General features: G+C 41.4%; 1 protein-coding gene across 5 annotated transcripts in view; it reads right to left on the bottom strand.

Annotated features, from left to right (window-relative positions):
• The window catches only part of LOC6627504 (dipeptidase 3), a 416202-nt gene that overhangs the window by 220910 nt on the left and 180916 nt on the right, over positions 1-14376 (bottom strand). For all 5 annotated transcript variants that reach the window (XM_015173103.3, XM_015173104.3, XM_070209380.1 and 2 more), the window contains one exon: positions 4929-5102. The gene's annotated coding sequence lies outside the window, so the exon portion shown is untranslated. The remainder of the gene's footprint in view (positions 1-4928; positions 5103-14376) is intronic.

The following is a 14376-nucleotide window of genomic DNA, read 5'->3' as shown; positions in this document are numbered from 1 at the left end:
ATCAAAATGATGTCAGTGAAAGGTGTGAACCACAAATGACGTCAACTGCTATCAAACAACAACAACAACAACAACAACAACGAGACAACATAAAAGTAATCCCGAACTGCAAGTGACAAACATGACAAGCAGCATGATTAATAAGCAGACGGACAAGCCCCGAAAACAAAAGGACGAGGCAAATGCGAAGCGAGGCAGGCAACTGGCAAATCACAAAAGCAAGCGAAATGTCACGGTTACAGTAACAGTTTAAGTCACAGGTTACACGCGTTTAAAATACCCTTTAAAAATAATAGAGTATGCTTGACACATGGATATATACATAAATATATACTGTATATATATTATATTCTGCAATGGTAGATTACAGCTAAGCTCAAAAACTAATCTCATTACATCAAATTGCATTCTACAGGGTACCTGCTAGTCGTGCACTCATGCTTAGCTCAGCTACCGTCGCAGGGTATTTACTCTTCGTTCTCTGCTGCGACTCAGTTGTTTTGCAATTAGCCTTTGGCTTTTCTAATTTTAATGAACCGCACAAACAGAGAAAAACGCAACCGACAGGGGTGCCAAAAATATAATTTGTGTCACATTGACGCATCCCAACGCAAAAACGGGGAACACAATGGAATGGAACACGGAGCCGGCTGGGTGCGATGGGCTACAGGTGCGTGCGGCTCGCATTTATGAACTCGTTACACGTAATTAGGGTCAGTCTGTACGTGCCTGCGTGTGTGTGAGTGTGTGTAACTCCATGCGGGTATATCTATCTCTAGTTAGATATCAGAGCATATCCTCTCCTGACTCCCTCTCGCTCTGCTGTGCGAGCTGACAATTAATTAGTGTGGGGCAACAGCAGAGAGAGGCCCAGTGGATCTGGTCAAATGTGCGGCCTATTGAAATACAAAACGGTTTTTGGGGGCCAGCGCCACAAAAGTCATAAAGCTTCTTTGGCCGCTTTAATTAGGCAGCCATGTAAATTAGCCAGAAGCAGGACAACCAGGCCAGGCCAGACTAGCCCGATAGGCAAAGGCTCTGGCTCAGGCTCAGGTGTAACGCACATGCGAAGCTGCCAGCAAACGGCCGTACACTATTTATTATGAGCCGTCGCGTGTGTGTGTGGGTGTGGCCCATGCCAGAACTCCACCCAGCCCCAGCCCCCTCCGCAGTCCGCTCCCTCTCCCATATAGTCGCATTAATTGGCAGTGGCCATTCCATTTTAATTAGTTTTCGCAACGGTTCAAGAGCCCCTGGCGCCAGTTGCCAGTTGCCAGAGTCCGTCGTGAATTATTATGCCAGGCGTAATATATTTTATAAAACGCTGACTTCTACGCTGCCTGCATGTGGGTGTGTGTGTGTGTGTGCGTGAGGGCCTGTGAAATTATGCAACAGCATATATAGAAATACACACACAAACTTATATGACACCGCTGCCAATGACGTCGAATTTAATTGAGTTGCAATGCGGTGGCCGCTGTGGAATTTGGCGGATTGCAGCTGCCAACACGACGCAGGCCGCACTCCCATTTATCAGGCGCGGGGAGGTGGCGAGGGCGTGGGCGGGGTCGGCATAATGTTTCTGTAGCTGTGGGCTAATTATATGTTAGCTATTTGGAAATTAACAGTTCAAATAACAGTTGAAATTCAAATAATGGTTAGCTGCGTATGCCTTCAAGCTTGTAATGTCAAGGATCAAGGAGCACGGCAGGATATGTGACAGTGATCCATAGCCAAATGCAGGGCAAGCGGAAACTAAAGCCAGACGCCAGGCATTTGGCAAGGGAAATGGCTTTAATTTATGCCATAGTTAAGTTTAGAGCTGTCAAGCTTAGCTATATTTAAACATTTTTATGCTTAGCTTATAATTCGCAAGTGGTTCTAACATAAATTGCATCAAATCGAATATTTAAAGTGAGCTAATTGCTTTATGATAAGCCCGCGATAAAATGAAAGTAAGAAAACTTATTTATTTGAGTCCATCAAAGCCAAGGCGAAGACTTTTTCTGTCACTTCAATGCTTCAGAAGCATCCAGAATAATATAAATAGTCTTCTTTTTTTTATATTTTTTTTCTCTTTTTAGGCAACCAAATTTGAATTTAAGATGTCTATAAAATACGTATAAAATATTCAAGCATAAATAACAATAATAATTCGCCTCAAGCAACGCCGGGGAACTTCTAGCTTACAATAAGTGAAGCGAAAATTAACCGAACTACTTTCAGGAAACATAAGACCACCGCAGACGGCTTCAAATAACCCCCGAAAATAAATGCTTGAGGATTAGGAAACCCGGCAAGACAATAACAAATGAAAACCTCAAAAATGCAGCTAGAAAGTGGCCTAATAAAGAGCTCGTCTCAATGATCACAATGCTTAGCTTAGCTAAGGTCAACGAATTCAGAGATCGCTGCTCAAGAGGAAGCCAGTAATAAATAGCCCAAAACGAAGACCCTCAATTGCATAGAACCATCAGCGTGTGAACCGGACAACACCTGTAAATACTGGAACAACAACCCCCAAGGAGGCACATCTAATGCCACTTGACTTAGTCTGAGTAAAGGATATTTTACATTCAGTTTGAAGCCAATTGCACAATGAAGTTGTTTTGATGCTGCCAGCGACAGCTGCCAGCCACTGACATTTCCCCCCTGACTGTCTGCCTGGCTGCCTGCATGCTGCCCTCCTCCGCAGAGTCTGTTGAATGTAAAACTATATATTAATCAATATTTATGGCAGCTACGGGCATAATAACAAAAACCGAGGCCATCTATCAAGAGGCAGGCACAGAACGAGCACAAATTGAGCAGACCCGAATCGAGAGGAACCTGTTATGTGAGCCAAGTGCAGGGCAAACAAGGCCGGACTGAGGGAGGGGTACAGGTACAGGGGCAGAGCCAGAGCCAACTCTGAAGGTAAAGGCAATAGCAAAGGCAAAGGCAGAGCTATAGTTGGATTCATGCTTGTATGCACTTTGACCACAAAAAGGTCAAGACGCTCCCAAAGATACAAACAGACTAACGTATACAGAGAGAGACGGCGAAGAAGAGAGAAAGAGAGAGAGAGAGAGAGGATGAGTGGGACTGAAAGACACACAGGGCAATCAAACATATGTATACCCTGTAAATGTGTGCGTAAAGGCTAGTTACAGTTAGTCAAACAATATGTTTATGCCTACCTTAAGATACGAATCAATCTGCCTAGACATTCGGTATGCTGTTTATGTGAACTAAGCTTGCAGCGTTGCCAGATTGAGGAAATATAGTATAGCTGCTTCTTCTTATAGATTCCTGTGTCAAGCTTTCGGTCTTGCTTTTAACTATTTCTGGTTACGAGCCCATGGTCTATTAAATCTCAACATTCTGAGATTTAAATCCTCATAGATCAAGCTCTAGGCAGGCTGCGTGCCAAATTTATCGAAGTTATTTGTTGCAATACAAAATTATTTTAATCTTTCCAGCTCTAGATTAAAATCTACTTAAAATGTATATCAATAATTTAAAGTCTCAACATTCTGAGTATAAAATCCTCATTTAGCAAGTTCTTCTAATCTCATTCTCTGTATTTAGATTCAAATGAAGTATATATAATTTTTCTATTGGACCTCTCAGCTAGGGTATTTCAACTTCTGTATCTCCGAGTACTCTCCGCTTTCTAATATTGCCCTTTTCCCAGGCATACGTCGCTCTTGGGGTCTGGCCCAGCAGCCCGTAACCAAATAGAGAGACGACGGGACGGCCAGTTGGACTGACAACCGTAAAAGTGTTGCCTTTGCAATGGAATGTAAAGTCATCTTCATGCATAAATAAGCGTGTGCATGCCCCTCTTCCCCGCAACACACACACACACACACACACAGAGAGAAACCCCTCTACTGCTGACCGTCAAGGCAGTCCACATATATTCCATATCAATTTCCATATTAAAATAGTTCGAGGCAAGTGGATAAGGTATTCTCTGCCCGAGTTTTCTTTGATTTGTTTGTGCGAGCAGCAGCAAGCACCGCAACTGCGAGTGTATTTTCCCACATCATTTTGCCAGCGCAGAGAGTCCAGAAATATTTCTAATTGAATGCACAGCCAAAAAAGTTAAAATAGTCATTCAGTTTCAACTGTTTTTTTTTTTTGGCCAAGCTACAAAAAACTTGGACTGTCTGCAGTTTGGGAAATGCTTAATTTCATTAAATTTGATGAGATGTGCTTTTTTAGTTTCTTGGGCTCAGGTGTGAACTTTGATATTTATTTGGGTTCCAACAATTGAAGCTTCATAATTGATTGTTATGTTTTCCTTTTGGGGTCGAGGAAAGATTTTAAATTTTCTTTGCTGATGCGGCAGTTTTTTCTTTTTTTTTTTGAAACATAATTAAAATTGGACTGGGAATCAAATGGTGTTCGCCCTAAAAATGGAAACTAAAGGTTACAGCCGAGTTCTGATAATTGGGAAAATAGTAAAGAGGAGTATGCCAAATTTATGCGAAATACTTTCGCAATTCTGGCTTTAATCACACTGCGACAATTCGTTTAAAACAAAATCAAAGTTTTGCAGAAAAGAAGCTATAATTCAGATGGACTAACTTTTATTGGATTGGCATTTCGTGTGGTTTCCCCAAGCTGCTGTTGTTTGCCCTGCTGTACCCTGGCAAAAGGGTATTATAACTTTGCGTTGAGCTATGCAACGCACAGAAGGAGGCAACTCTCGAAAGATGAGGTTAATTAAGCTTGGTTAAACTTGGGTTGGGGATTTTTTATAAATAAAATTATTAAAAAATAAAGGAAATAAGCTTAAAAGCAGCTCCTTATATAAATCGATCTCCTTGTTCCCCTCTCCCTATTTATTCTTTCTGGTTTGTTTATCGTAAATTTAGTACTTTTCATTTGTATTAAATAAAGTCTTAACCAAAAAATAATTATAAAATCAAATTACTCACGATTTTAACACCCAATCCTCAGTGTCTCTCGCTCTCTTTATCTCACTATCTCAATTTTAATGCTCTTTCATTCATTCGTTTTCTGTAACTCACTTTTTAGGTCACATTTTATCACTTGGAGCAAGAGTAGGTTCTCGAGAAGATGTCCGCCTTGGCAAGCAAGAAGACTTGAACCTAAAAAAGATAAATTTATTTATTAATTAATAAACATTTTCTTAAGAAACATAATATGATACCTAAAACGTTTGTAATTTAAAACAAGAAGAAAATCAAGAATAAAATCGTTTCAATTAAAAGCTTTCATTCTATTCTATTTTGGGGGGATAGTAAAAAAAAAGGAGAATTATTCAATTGCCTTAAATACTCAAAACGTATATTATTAAGTTCTGAAAAATGTATGCATATGTACACTTGGCAAGGGTATTCAATATTCGCTAACTTGGCTAATTATTTGCTGGCTGTTTTCTGTTGCCCCTTGGCCGACGTTGACTGCTGCAGATTATTTGAAATTCAAGTGTCATTAAGTCGAGCGTTCGGGCGCTGGCCTGAGCTGGGCTTTGGCTGTGGCGTTATGGGTGGGCGTGGCCATATGGGCAACTGTGGCTAGTGCGCGCAACAATTTATGTGCATTTATAATTGAAAGGGACAAAAACACACAGAAAAAAAGCCAAAAAACCAAAGCAGCAGCAGGAGCAGCAGAAAACAAACGTCGCAGACAACGGACACAAATTGAATTGGCTAAAAAGTTTTAATTAATTTATTGTTACTTCAGCTGGCAGCTCCGCGTCCCGCCCCAAGACCAGTTGGCTGCTCATTTAAATTGTTGTGTTTTGCTGGGACACTTTTCATTTTCATTTCACATGTTGTTCTTGTTGTTGTTCATGTTGTCGAGTTAATGCATGGCTGCAAAAGTTGGCTAATTGTCTAGTGTGTTTGTCCAGCAGCAGCAGCATCGAGCAACCCGGCCAAACAACTCAATGGGGAGGGAAGGGTGTCATGTCCTGGTCTGGGTAATGGCCAGCACTGAGTCAGCAGGTTTTTTTTTTTTTTTTTTTTTGGGCAGCACAAGAAATACGCACGACCCCCGCAGTTTGACCAATCGAACGAAATCTTTCGGGCTCACATTTAGACGGAAACAAAAAGTTTTGTAATTGAAATGTACCCTAATTAGAAACAAAAGGTAGGCTTAGCTGAATGCTAATCTACCCCATTAGCATATTGTACAATTCAAAATGAATAAAAACGAGCTTAAGCTACATTTAGCTTAGAGACGAAGTCTCAATATTGCCAATCGTAAATGTACTCAAACATGTTTTTTGTTTTAGGAAACTGGTTTTAAACTAACTTTGTGTGTAAAGGCTTAGAGGTGTTTGTAAGGAAGATAAGTAATCTAAAGGAGATATATATAAAAAAAGGGTTAAAAAGAACTGTTAGTATGAAAAAAATAAAAACAAGTTACGTCTACTTCTATTCGTTACAAACTTCATGACAAAGTAGTTATATCCTCTACAAGTGCATGTAAAATGGGATTCAATACAGAATTTTATCAGCACAAACTTTGTTTATTTTAAAGCAGTCGCATTTTAATTCAACTGCAGACAAATCTCAAATATAATTTCCTTATTGTTTTGCTTTGAATTAGATATCAATAAATTGTATGAACCTTTCTACACTACGCCCCTTGTCTATCTAGATATTAAGTTGAGTGTGTGTGTGTGTGTGTGTGTGTGTGTTGCATGCCCCCCTGACCGCATCTTAAATCAAAATGCTGAAATTGCCACGGCCAACAAGATGTGTGTTTGTGTGTTGCTGTGACATTTTTATTGAATTTTAATTTATGCCTTTTAGCAGAGTTCTATGCGGCACAGAACACACAAACACGCAGACATACGCACACAGGCGAAGCTGTATCGAGGGGCATCTCAAGGGTTTGCTCAAATCAAAACCAAAATCAAAGTCAATAACCTGGCCAAGAGGCGGCTGCTGCTGTTGCTGCTGCAGTTCTTGTTGCAGCCGGGTTCAACTTTGAAAAACTGAAACATAGAAAACAAAAATAAATAAACAGCAACAACAAAACAAAAACCAATTTCAGTTTTTGAAGCGTGACAACAAACGACATTTTCCAACCTGGGACCAATGTCTCGGGTCCACTGGACCGAGAGCTCGCCTTGTTTTGATTACCTGAGCGAGAAGCTGTCGCCCGCTGCTATACCCTTGGCAAAAGGGTATTCTAATACTGAGCTGAAATGAGTTACACATTAAAAGTGGCTGTTGTCGACGGCATGACCTGTATGTGCATGTACTTGAGCAGCAAAAATGTGGAGTCGATATAGCTAAATGAATATATAGAGCTTAAAGCTAAAGGCTGCTTTGACAGTACATGTATCAATCGATTCTTCAGTCAGCAAACAAATTCTTCTAATTGCTTTTAAAGATATCCCGTGAGCTCTACTTAAACTCAACATTTAAGTAGAATCCTAGTAACAGTGGACACCTGTATCATATAGTTTCCATATTGTTTAAAAATGTTGTGCATTTATTAAACTCGTTCCTGTTTGCCCTGAATTCCTGACCAAGCTCTTATACTATATAATGTAGCTCTCATGAATATATCTTAAATATGCACTGCAAGGGTATTACACATTCGTTATTCTACTTATGTCACTTCATTCCTTTCTCTTATTCTTGTTGTAGATCCGTTTTTGACCAAGATCTTGCAGCTGGGTTCATTGACTGGCCGCGTGCTGGGCGTGGTCACTCTCTACACACATGCATATAAATGCAGCTAGAGATTTTTAGATATGATATCCAAATTTATGGCTACTTGAATGCGGCACTTTAGTGTGAGCTGCAGGCAGTCCCATTCAAACATGATGTCTTTTAATTTGTATGGATTTATGTTAATCTCGCCGGACGATTTGCTATATGGGATAAGCCAATATCGGGCTCGGTTCACTGAACCCGAAAGCAGTTCTCGCTAACTATGACAAACAGCTCGCTGAGCTGATAATCCACAAGTGTTGGCAGTTGGCGCGTTGCATGCATCAACAAGTTGCGGCCACGGCGTTGACTTTGCTTTTGCCTCATCATCAGCGGCCGACAAAAACGACCAGCTAAATAAAAATAAGAAAAAAAAACACGCCAGCATACACACACACACACAATTTTCACACTCTGCGCGCAAAACAAACATCGCATTGGCTAATAACATAAGCGGGCAAGCAAACAAACAGGCCAAAACACCCCGTCCAACCGCCCAACCACCCCCGCACAGCCAAACCCACCCGTGCCCACTAAGCAGTGGCTGTGACAGCGGTTTGAGAGATAGAGCGAGTGCGAAAACTAATAAAGACAAGTGGCAAGTCAGAAGCAATTGCCCCAGCTTCACCACCCAGTTCCCGCCCCAGCTCTAGACCCAGCTTCTGCCGCAGCTTCTCTCCCAGCTCAGTTTGCGTGCCCCTAGCATAGTTCCAAGTTCCATTTCCAGCTTTAGTCCAATCTCTGCCACATCTTTCACTTTGCTGCTGCTGCTGCTGCACTTGTCCTGCCAGCCAAAGCCTTTCAGCAAACACATGGCTGCCAGTCCAGTCAGAAGGGGTGTGCGTGTATGTGTGTGATGTGTGTGGCTGGTTGGGTGTCCCATTAGTGCCGTGCGCTAATCGCCATTGTCCACCCTTGTCAAAGTCGGACTAGCAACTGGACTTGGTCTCTGACTTGGACTCATGCCCTGCTCGCAAAAAAAAATGTCTAAGAAAGGGTATATTGCAAATTTACAAATTTATGTAACAGGCGGGGGGAAAAGCATCGGCAAGCCCACAAACTAAATATGTATAGCTGATCAACAGAAATAATCGACTTGATCTAGACATATTCGACTTTTTCTATAGACCGTATAATCTCTGAGAGCTCCTTAAAGCTCAGTTTTGATTTAAATTTTCGATAGCTTTAACCCTACGCCCCAAGTTTTGTATTAATAATTTGATAAATATTTACTTACTCATTAATTTGTTATTATTTTTTATTTTGAGCTATTCAGATCCTGCTGTCTTCAAAATGAACATCTATTATAATGAATATATATTAAATAATAAGTATATTAACAGAAGAAAAGAAAGAAAGCACAAAAGTTATGCCAAGAACAAGCTGGTTATGCGGCAAGTGAGTTTTTTGTGCAAATCTTAATACGAATGTTTGCTAAATACAGGGTATCGCCTAGTCGAACAACCTCAATTGCAGCTTTTTTGCTTGAACTTTTTTTTTTTTGTTTTTGGTAACTTGAAATTGCCAACATTGAAGTATTTTATCTGAAGAAAGGTTCAGCTAAAAGCGCAAATAAATAATCAGCAACAGTTGCCAAATAGATCAACACATTTTCACACACCCACAAGGAGGCGTTGGGTAGTGGGCGTGGCTGTGTAAGCACTCGCTGTAAATCCGTTTTTCGGTTTGTGGCATTTCGAGACATTTGCAGGGTTTTTGCTCGTCTAATAAATTGCAATAGATTATTGTCAGCAGCTTTCAATGTGTCAGCGGGGAGCGACCCTCGCATTTGTTATTGTCCTGATTATTATTATTATTATCCTGGCGCACATAACTGTAATCTGTAAGCTGCAATGCGCGCACTCGAATCCTCGAGATCCAAGCAGATGTAAATCGTCGCAATTCGGTTAAATCACGTGTAAACATAGCCAAATATGGCCCTCTAATGGACCACATTCCGCTTGCTGGGCTATCGGTGGTCGAGCAGGCGGCGAGCCACAATTCGATGTGGCTTTCTATGGCTTTTCCGGCGGGTTAATTGCAGTTGGGGAAAACCCACAAAGTTCTATTAATTGAATGCCATGCGATAAGTGTTCGACAACTAATAAACGAAGAAAATCAATTCTCTCTGTATTTGTTCTTTCTTCATATAATTGGCACGTTGCGGGGAAATGGAATTGGAAATAATACATTTTCTGATTAGATCATGAGCTTTTCACATTTTCACCTGCGATTTTAGGCAAACCAGTTCCAAATACTTGAATGGAATTTGAAAACCTTCAAATTATTTAATTTATAGTTTAAAAATTAATTCTTTGCGGGATTCGAACTTTGCTGCTCATTCACTTTGAACAAATGCCCTTCCGAGGATTTATTCTGGTTTTTCTGTAGTTTTTTTTTTTTTGGATTACCCAAAGTTAAAATTTGAATCAGAAGGTATGGGAAAACTGAGAAAACTTGAAATATTTGTGTTCTCTAAAACACAATATATATATCTATATATTTGTATTGAGATGTCGATATATATGTATCGATTGTTAGAAGAGAAGAACAACTTTAATTTATCAACGATTTTATACCCTTCCAGCTAAATCCAATCAATGATTATGCATTTGATTAAGGTTATTTCACTTAAATCGTATTAAACATATAAAACTGGAATAATCCCCTTCCCAATATCTGAATTATATTATAATTATATTACACAAAAGCTAAACTTTTAAAATATTCGAATTTTTTGTGTTTTCTATTTTCCCATTTTACAGTTTAAGTTGGCAACTTTTAACATTCACTCGAGCCCTAATTATATGCACATTTTCCTTGAAAACCTTTTGCAACTTTTCCAGCACGAAAAATAGCTGCAGGCATTTTCCACTTGCTGCTTCTAAGTAGATTTCGCTGTGTGTGTTGGGCTATGTTTGCTTTAAGCTAAAACCCAACAGCTGGAGAGTTGGGATGGGATCTGGACTGACGCATCGACCACAGCCAGTGGCCATTGAATTTTCAATATTGCTGCTCATGACATGGACCCGTGCAGGGCAGCAACTTTTAATTGCTGCCACGGATTTGCAGCAGCAGCAGGGTGAGAAGGTGGGGAGGGCAAATTGGCATCCTTCTTCTGCACTGTTAGCCATGGCCATTACAATGGGCAAACATTGAACAGAGGCAGCGGCAAACGTGTTGCGGCAGCTGCAGCTGCAACGCTTCGTACGTCGCATAGACAAAACTACTAAATGTCAAAAGTGTCAAAATTTCTTAGAATTATGTCTTGAGAACATCAAAAGTTACCCAGCAATGCTTTTCCCCAACTCTGCCCGACTCTCGACTCCCGAACGCTGTGGTTGCCAGTTGCCAGCTGCCCCATGTTGCAGTTGCCGTTGTTGCTGCTGGGTTCAGCTTGGTTTTGGCTTGCCTTCGCTTGCTTTTCTTTCGCAGCCAGCTTACAAGCCGCAAGTTTCTGCTTGTAACATTTTCGACACATTAACAGATGGGTAGGTGGCAGTGCAGTGCAGTGCATGGTATTGTATGGCAGGGGGTGTGGGGGGAGGTGAGGTTACGTTTCAGGTAGCAGAGTGGCAAGCACTCGAAGCACGTTTCGACTAGAGATACACTTGCGTAGAGTATTCGAATTTTGTTACAAAACAGAGAGGGAGAGAGAGAGAGAACTGTACTTTATAGAGTATGCATATATATTTAAATTCCTGATCAAAATGAACATATAACTTCTTAAAATATAATAAAGTAGTTCTCTCTGCCTTAGAACTATTTCTATATGCCTGCCTTAGAAGTACACGAATCCATGGTATATATGTAATAGCATTTCATAAGAGGCACATAGGAGAATCTTCCAAGATATTTTTAAAAGTTATCTTTGAAAAAATAAATTAGGCTTTAAGCCTAATTAGAATACACAATGTTCTAAAAGCAGCCCGTCCGGCCAGTAAATCTCTGTAATATTATTTATATTGTTTCAAACGAAGGGTAAGTATTAATCTGTATTTGTAGAGCTGCTTTAAGTCTGGCAGAGTATTAAAGCTGCGGTAAGTTAAAGCTAACTGTTCTGTCTTGTATATTCTTGCATGCAGTAAAGCAAAAGCAAAGAGCTGTAAGCGAAGCTCAGTGTTGTGTGTGTGTGTGTGTGGCGTGTGTGTGTGTGTGATAGTTGGGCATGCGATATGTGAAATTGAGAACAGTAATGACGTTGTCAACGGAAACGTAATGCCAACTGACAGCGATGCCAAGAAGCAGCAGCAGAACCACCAGCAAAAGCTGAAGCAGCAGCAGCAGCAGCAGCAGCAGAGCTGAGTCACGTACTGCAACTGCAGCAGCAGCAGCAGCAGCAGCGGCAGCGGCAACAGCGGCAACAGCTACTGCAAATAGGCTACACGTATGCTTAACTGTTTTCTTGGCTGGAATATTGTTTCAAGTCAATACAATTACAGTTAACAGCAGGCAGGCGGCAGAGCAACATTCAAGCTGTAGCAACATGTTGCGGCACATGTTGCCTGAGACGCGCCAACAAAAGAAGACAACTAAATGAGACGCCTCAGCAAAGCAAAAGCAATTACAGAAGAGCGCAAAAGGGCATAGAGGAAGGGGTGAGGTGGTGGAGGGGGTGGTTGGGGATGGCAGTATGTGGACTCAAATAGATAGAATGGAGTGCTAAGCCAAAGCGCACAATATGTGGCCAAGAGCAAAAGTGAAGCAGACTGAGAAAACGAAGCAGGCCAAAAGCATTGAAAGCGAAGACTTGAATACAACAGAGATGCGGGTGCAAAGGAGGAGGGTGCGTGTTTGTATAGAGGGGAGGAGCTGCTGCAGCCAAACTGGGTGCGTCTTGCAACAGTAGACGACGACGACAACGACGATGTCTTTGGGCATGAAAGAAACCAGTTTTGCCCGAATGCGTGATGTTGACCATGGCTCAAAGCAACAACAGCAACAGCAAGAACTGAAGTCTTAGCCTGGCTTTTTTTTAGTGACGACACAAACCGGCTTTACAGCTTGCCAACTGGCGTTGATGGGCGCCTTTTGGTGGCTGAGGTGGGGGGCGTGACGGTGTCTGTACATGTCTAGAGGGAGACTGCGACTGCGACTGCGACGACGACTGCAAAGTAAACTTCACATTTGCCGTCTACTTATTGTTATGTTTTATAATATTTTAGAGACAAAAGATACAGATACACACACACACACACACACATACACACGGACACACGCACACAGGGACACACGAACTGTAGCCGAGGCGACACTTTAGTTATTTTCCACTTCTTCTCCAGTTGCACTTCACATTTCAAAGGCGCATTAAAATGCATGATGATAAAAACGCAGCCCAGGATGAGTTCGCCTTGAGGCGCAAATTGTTGCAACTGGTTGGCATGTGGCATGCAGCTTGGCGCATGCAGCATGTGTGTGTGTGTGTGTGTGGATTTGGACTTTTGTGGGTGGTGTGCGTGTGTGTGTGTGTAAGTGTGTGGGTGGGTGCGGCTCAGCAATATGATACATTTTAAATTTCAGCATTTTACATGTGCTACGAGAGGCATTCGCCTCAGCGACTGCAACGTGTGGGCGTTGACAGGTAGGGGGTGGGGCAGAGCTCTTGGCATTGGCGTTGGCGTCGGAGCTGATGTTGGTGTTGGTGTTGGTTTAATGTCAGTGTCTAGTGTGCAACTAGCTGGCTCTAAGCAAGCAGCCAGGCTAAAGCCGTCTAAAAGGTTAAGTAGTTGAGCCAGACTTTGGCCTGCGTCCTCTGACTCTGCTCTTAGCCTTGAAACAACAACATGGCTGGCTGGCACTTTAGCCGCAGGCTGGACGCTTGTTAGTTGCCAGTTGAAGTCACTTTTATTTAGCTTAATTATAATGCATTCAATCTAACCGGCTGGCTGGCGGGCACACACACACACATTCCGATTGGCATTGCCTGTCCGGGTCAGGTCACGCAGCGCATCAAACAAAGCTAGAAACAATGATAGCAGCAGCAGCGGGCCCTCGCCTTTTTGGCCATAAAAATGATTTGACCCTTTTTTTGCGCTCCAACTGAGGCGGCCAAAAGTAAAACCAAAACAAACCCAAATTGTAACACACATTTGGCCAGAAATGTTGTCGTGCCGGCACATAAAACGAAATAAATAAGACAAAAGAGCTGAGCTCGGCAGACCGACATTTATCTCCCTCACAAATTTTCGAACCTGTTGAAAAACGGGTAAAGAAATGATACTGTAAATATAGTATATATAATCTTGATCGGGTCAAGATATCAAAAACTTAAAGAGCTGAAGAATTTAAATTTTGTTTATATGCTGAGTAAATTTTCACGAGAAAGTTTTTGTGTATGTGCTCGTAATTAGGATAAATCTTTCTGTAGAAGGCTATTGAAAATATGTGTGATATTACGTTCTTAAATTAATTGTGTAAGCCTATGCTAATAAGTACAGCAAAGTTTATTTAACCTGATTTCCAAACAAGCATTCCCATTGAGACTCGTCTGTTAGCGCAGATCAAGAATATATGCACACCTTTTTTATGGGGTCAAAAAAAAAAAAAACACCTTCTAAGCGTAACACATTTCATGACAAGATTAAAATACCCGCTGTCAGTGTATATAAAGAAAAAGCAGGCAAAGCCAAAGCTGAATTCAAGCCAAGCCAAGCAGAGCAAAGCAAAGCAATTGAATTCGAATTTGTGT

Source organism: Drosophila virilis, chromosome 4 (genome assembly GCF_030788295.1).
Source record: "Drosophila virilis strain 15010-1051.87 chromosome 4, Dvir_AGI_RSII-ME, whole genome shotgun sequence".
Classification (NCBI taxonomy): domain Eukaryota; kingdom Metazoa; phylum Arthropoda; class Insecta; order Diptera; family Drosophilidae; genus Drosophila; species Drosophila virilis.
The sequence above is the reverse complement of the archived record's forward strand: the minus strand, read 5'-3'. Positions and strand labels throughout refer to the sequence as shown.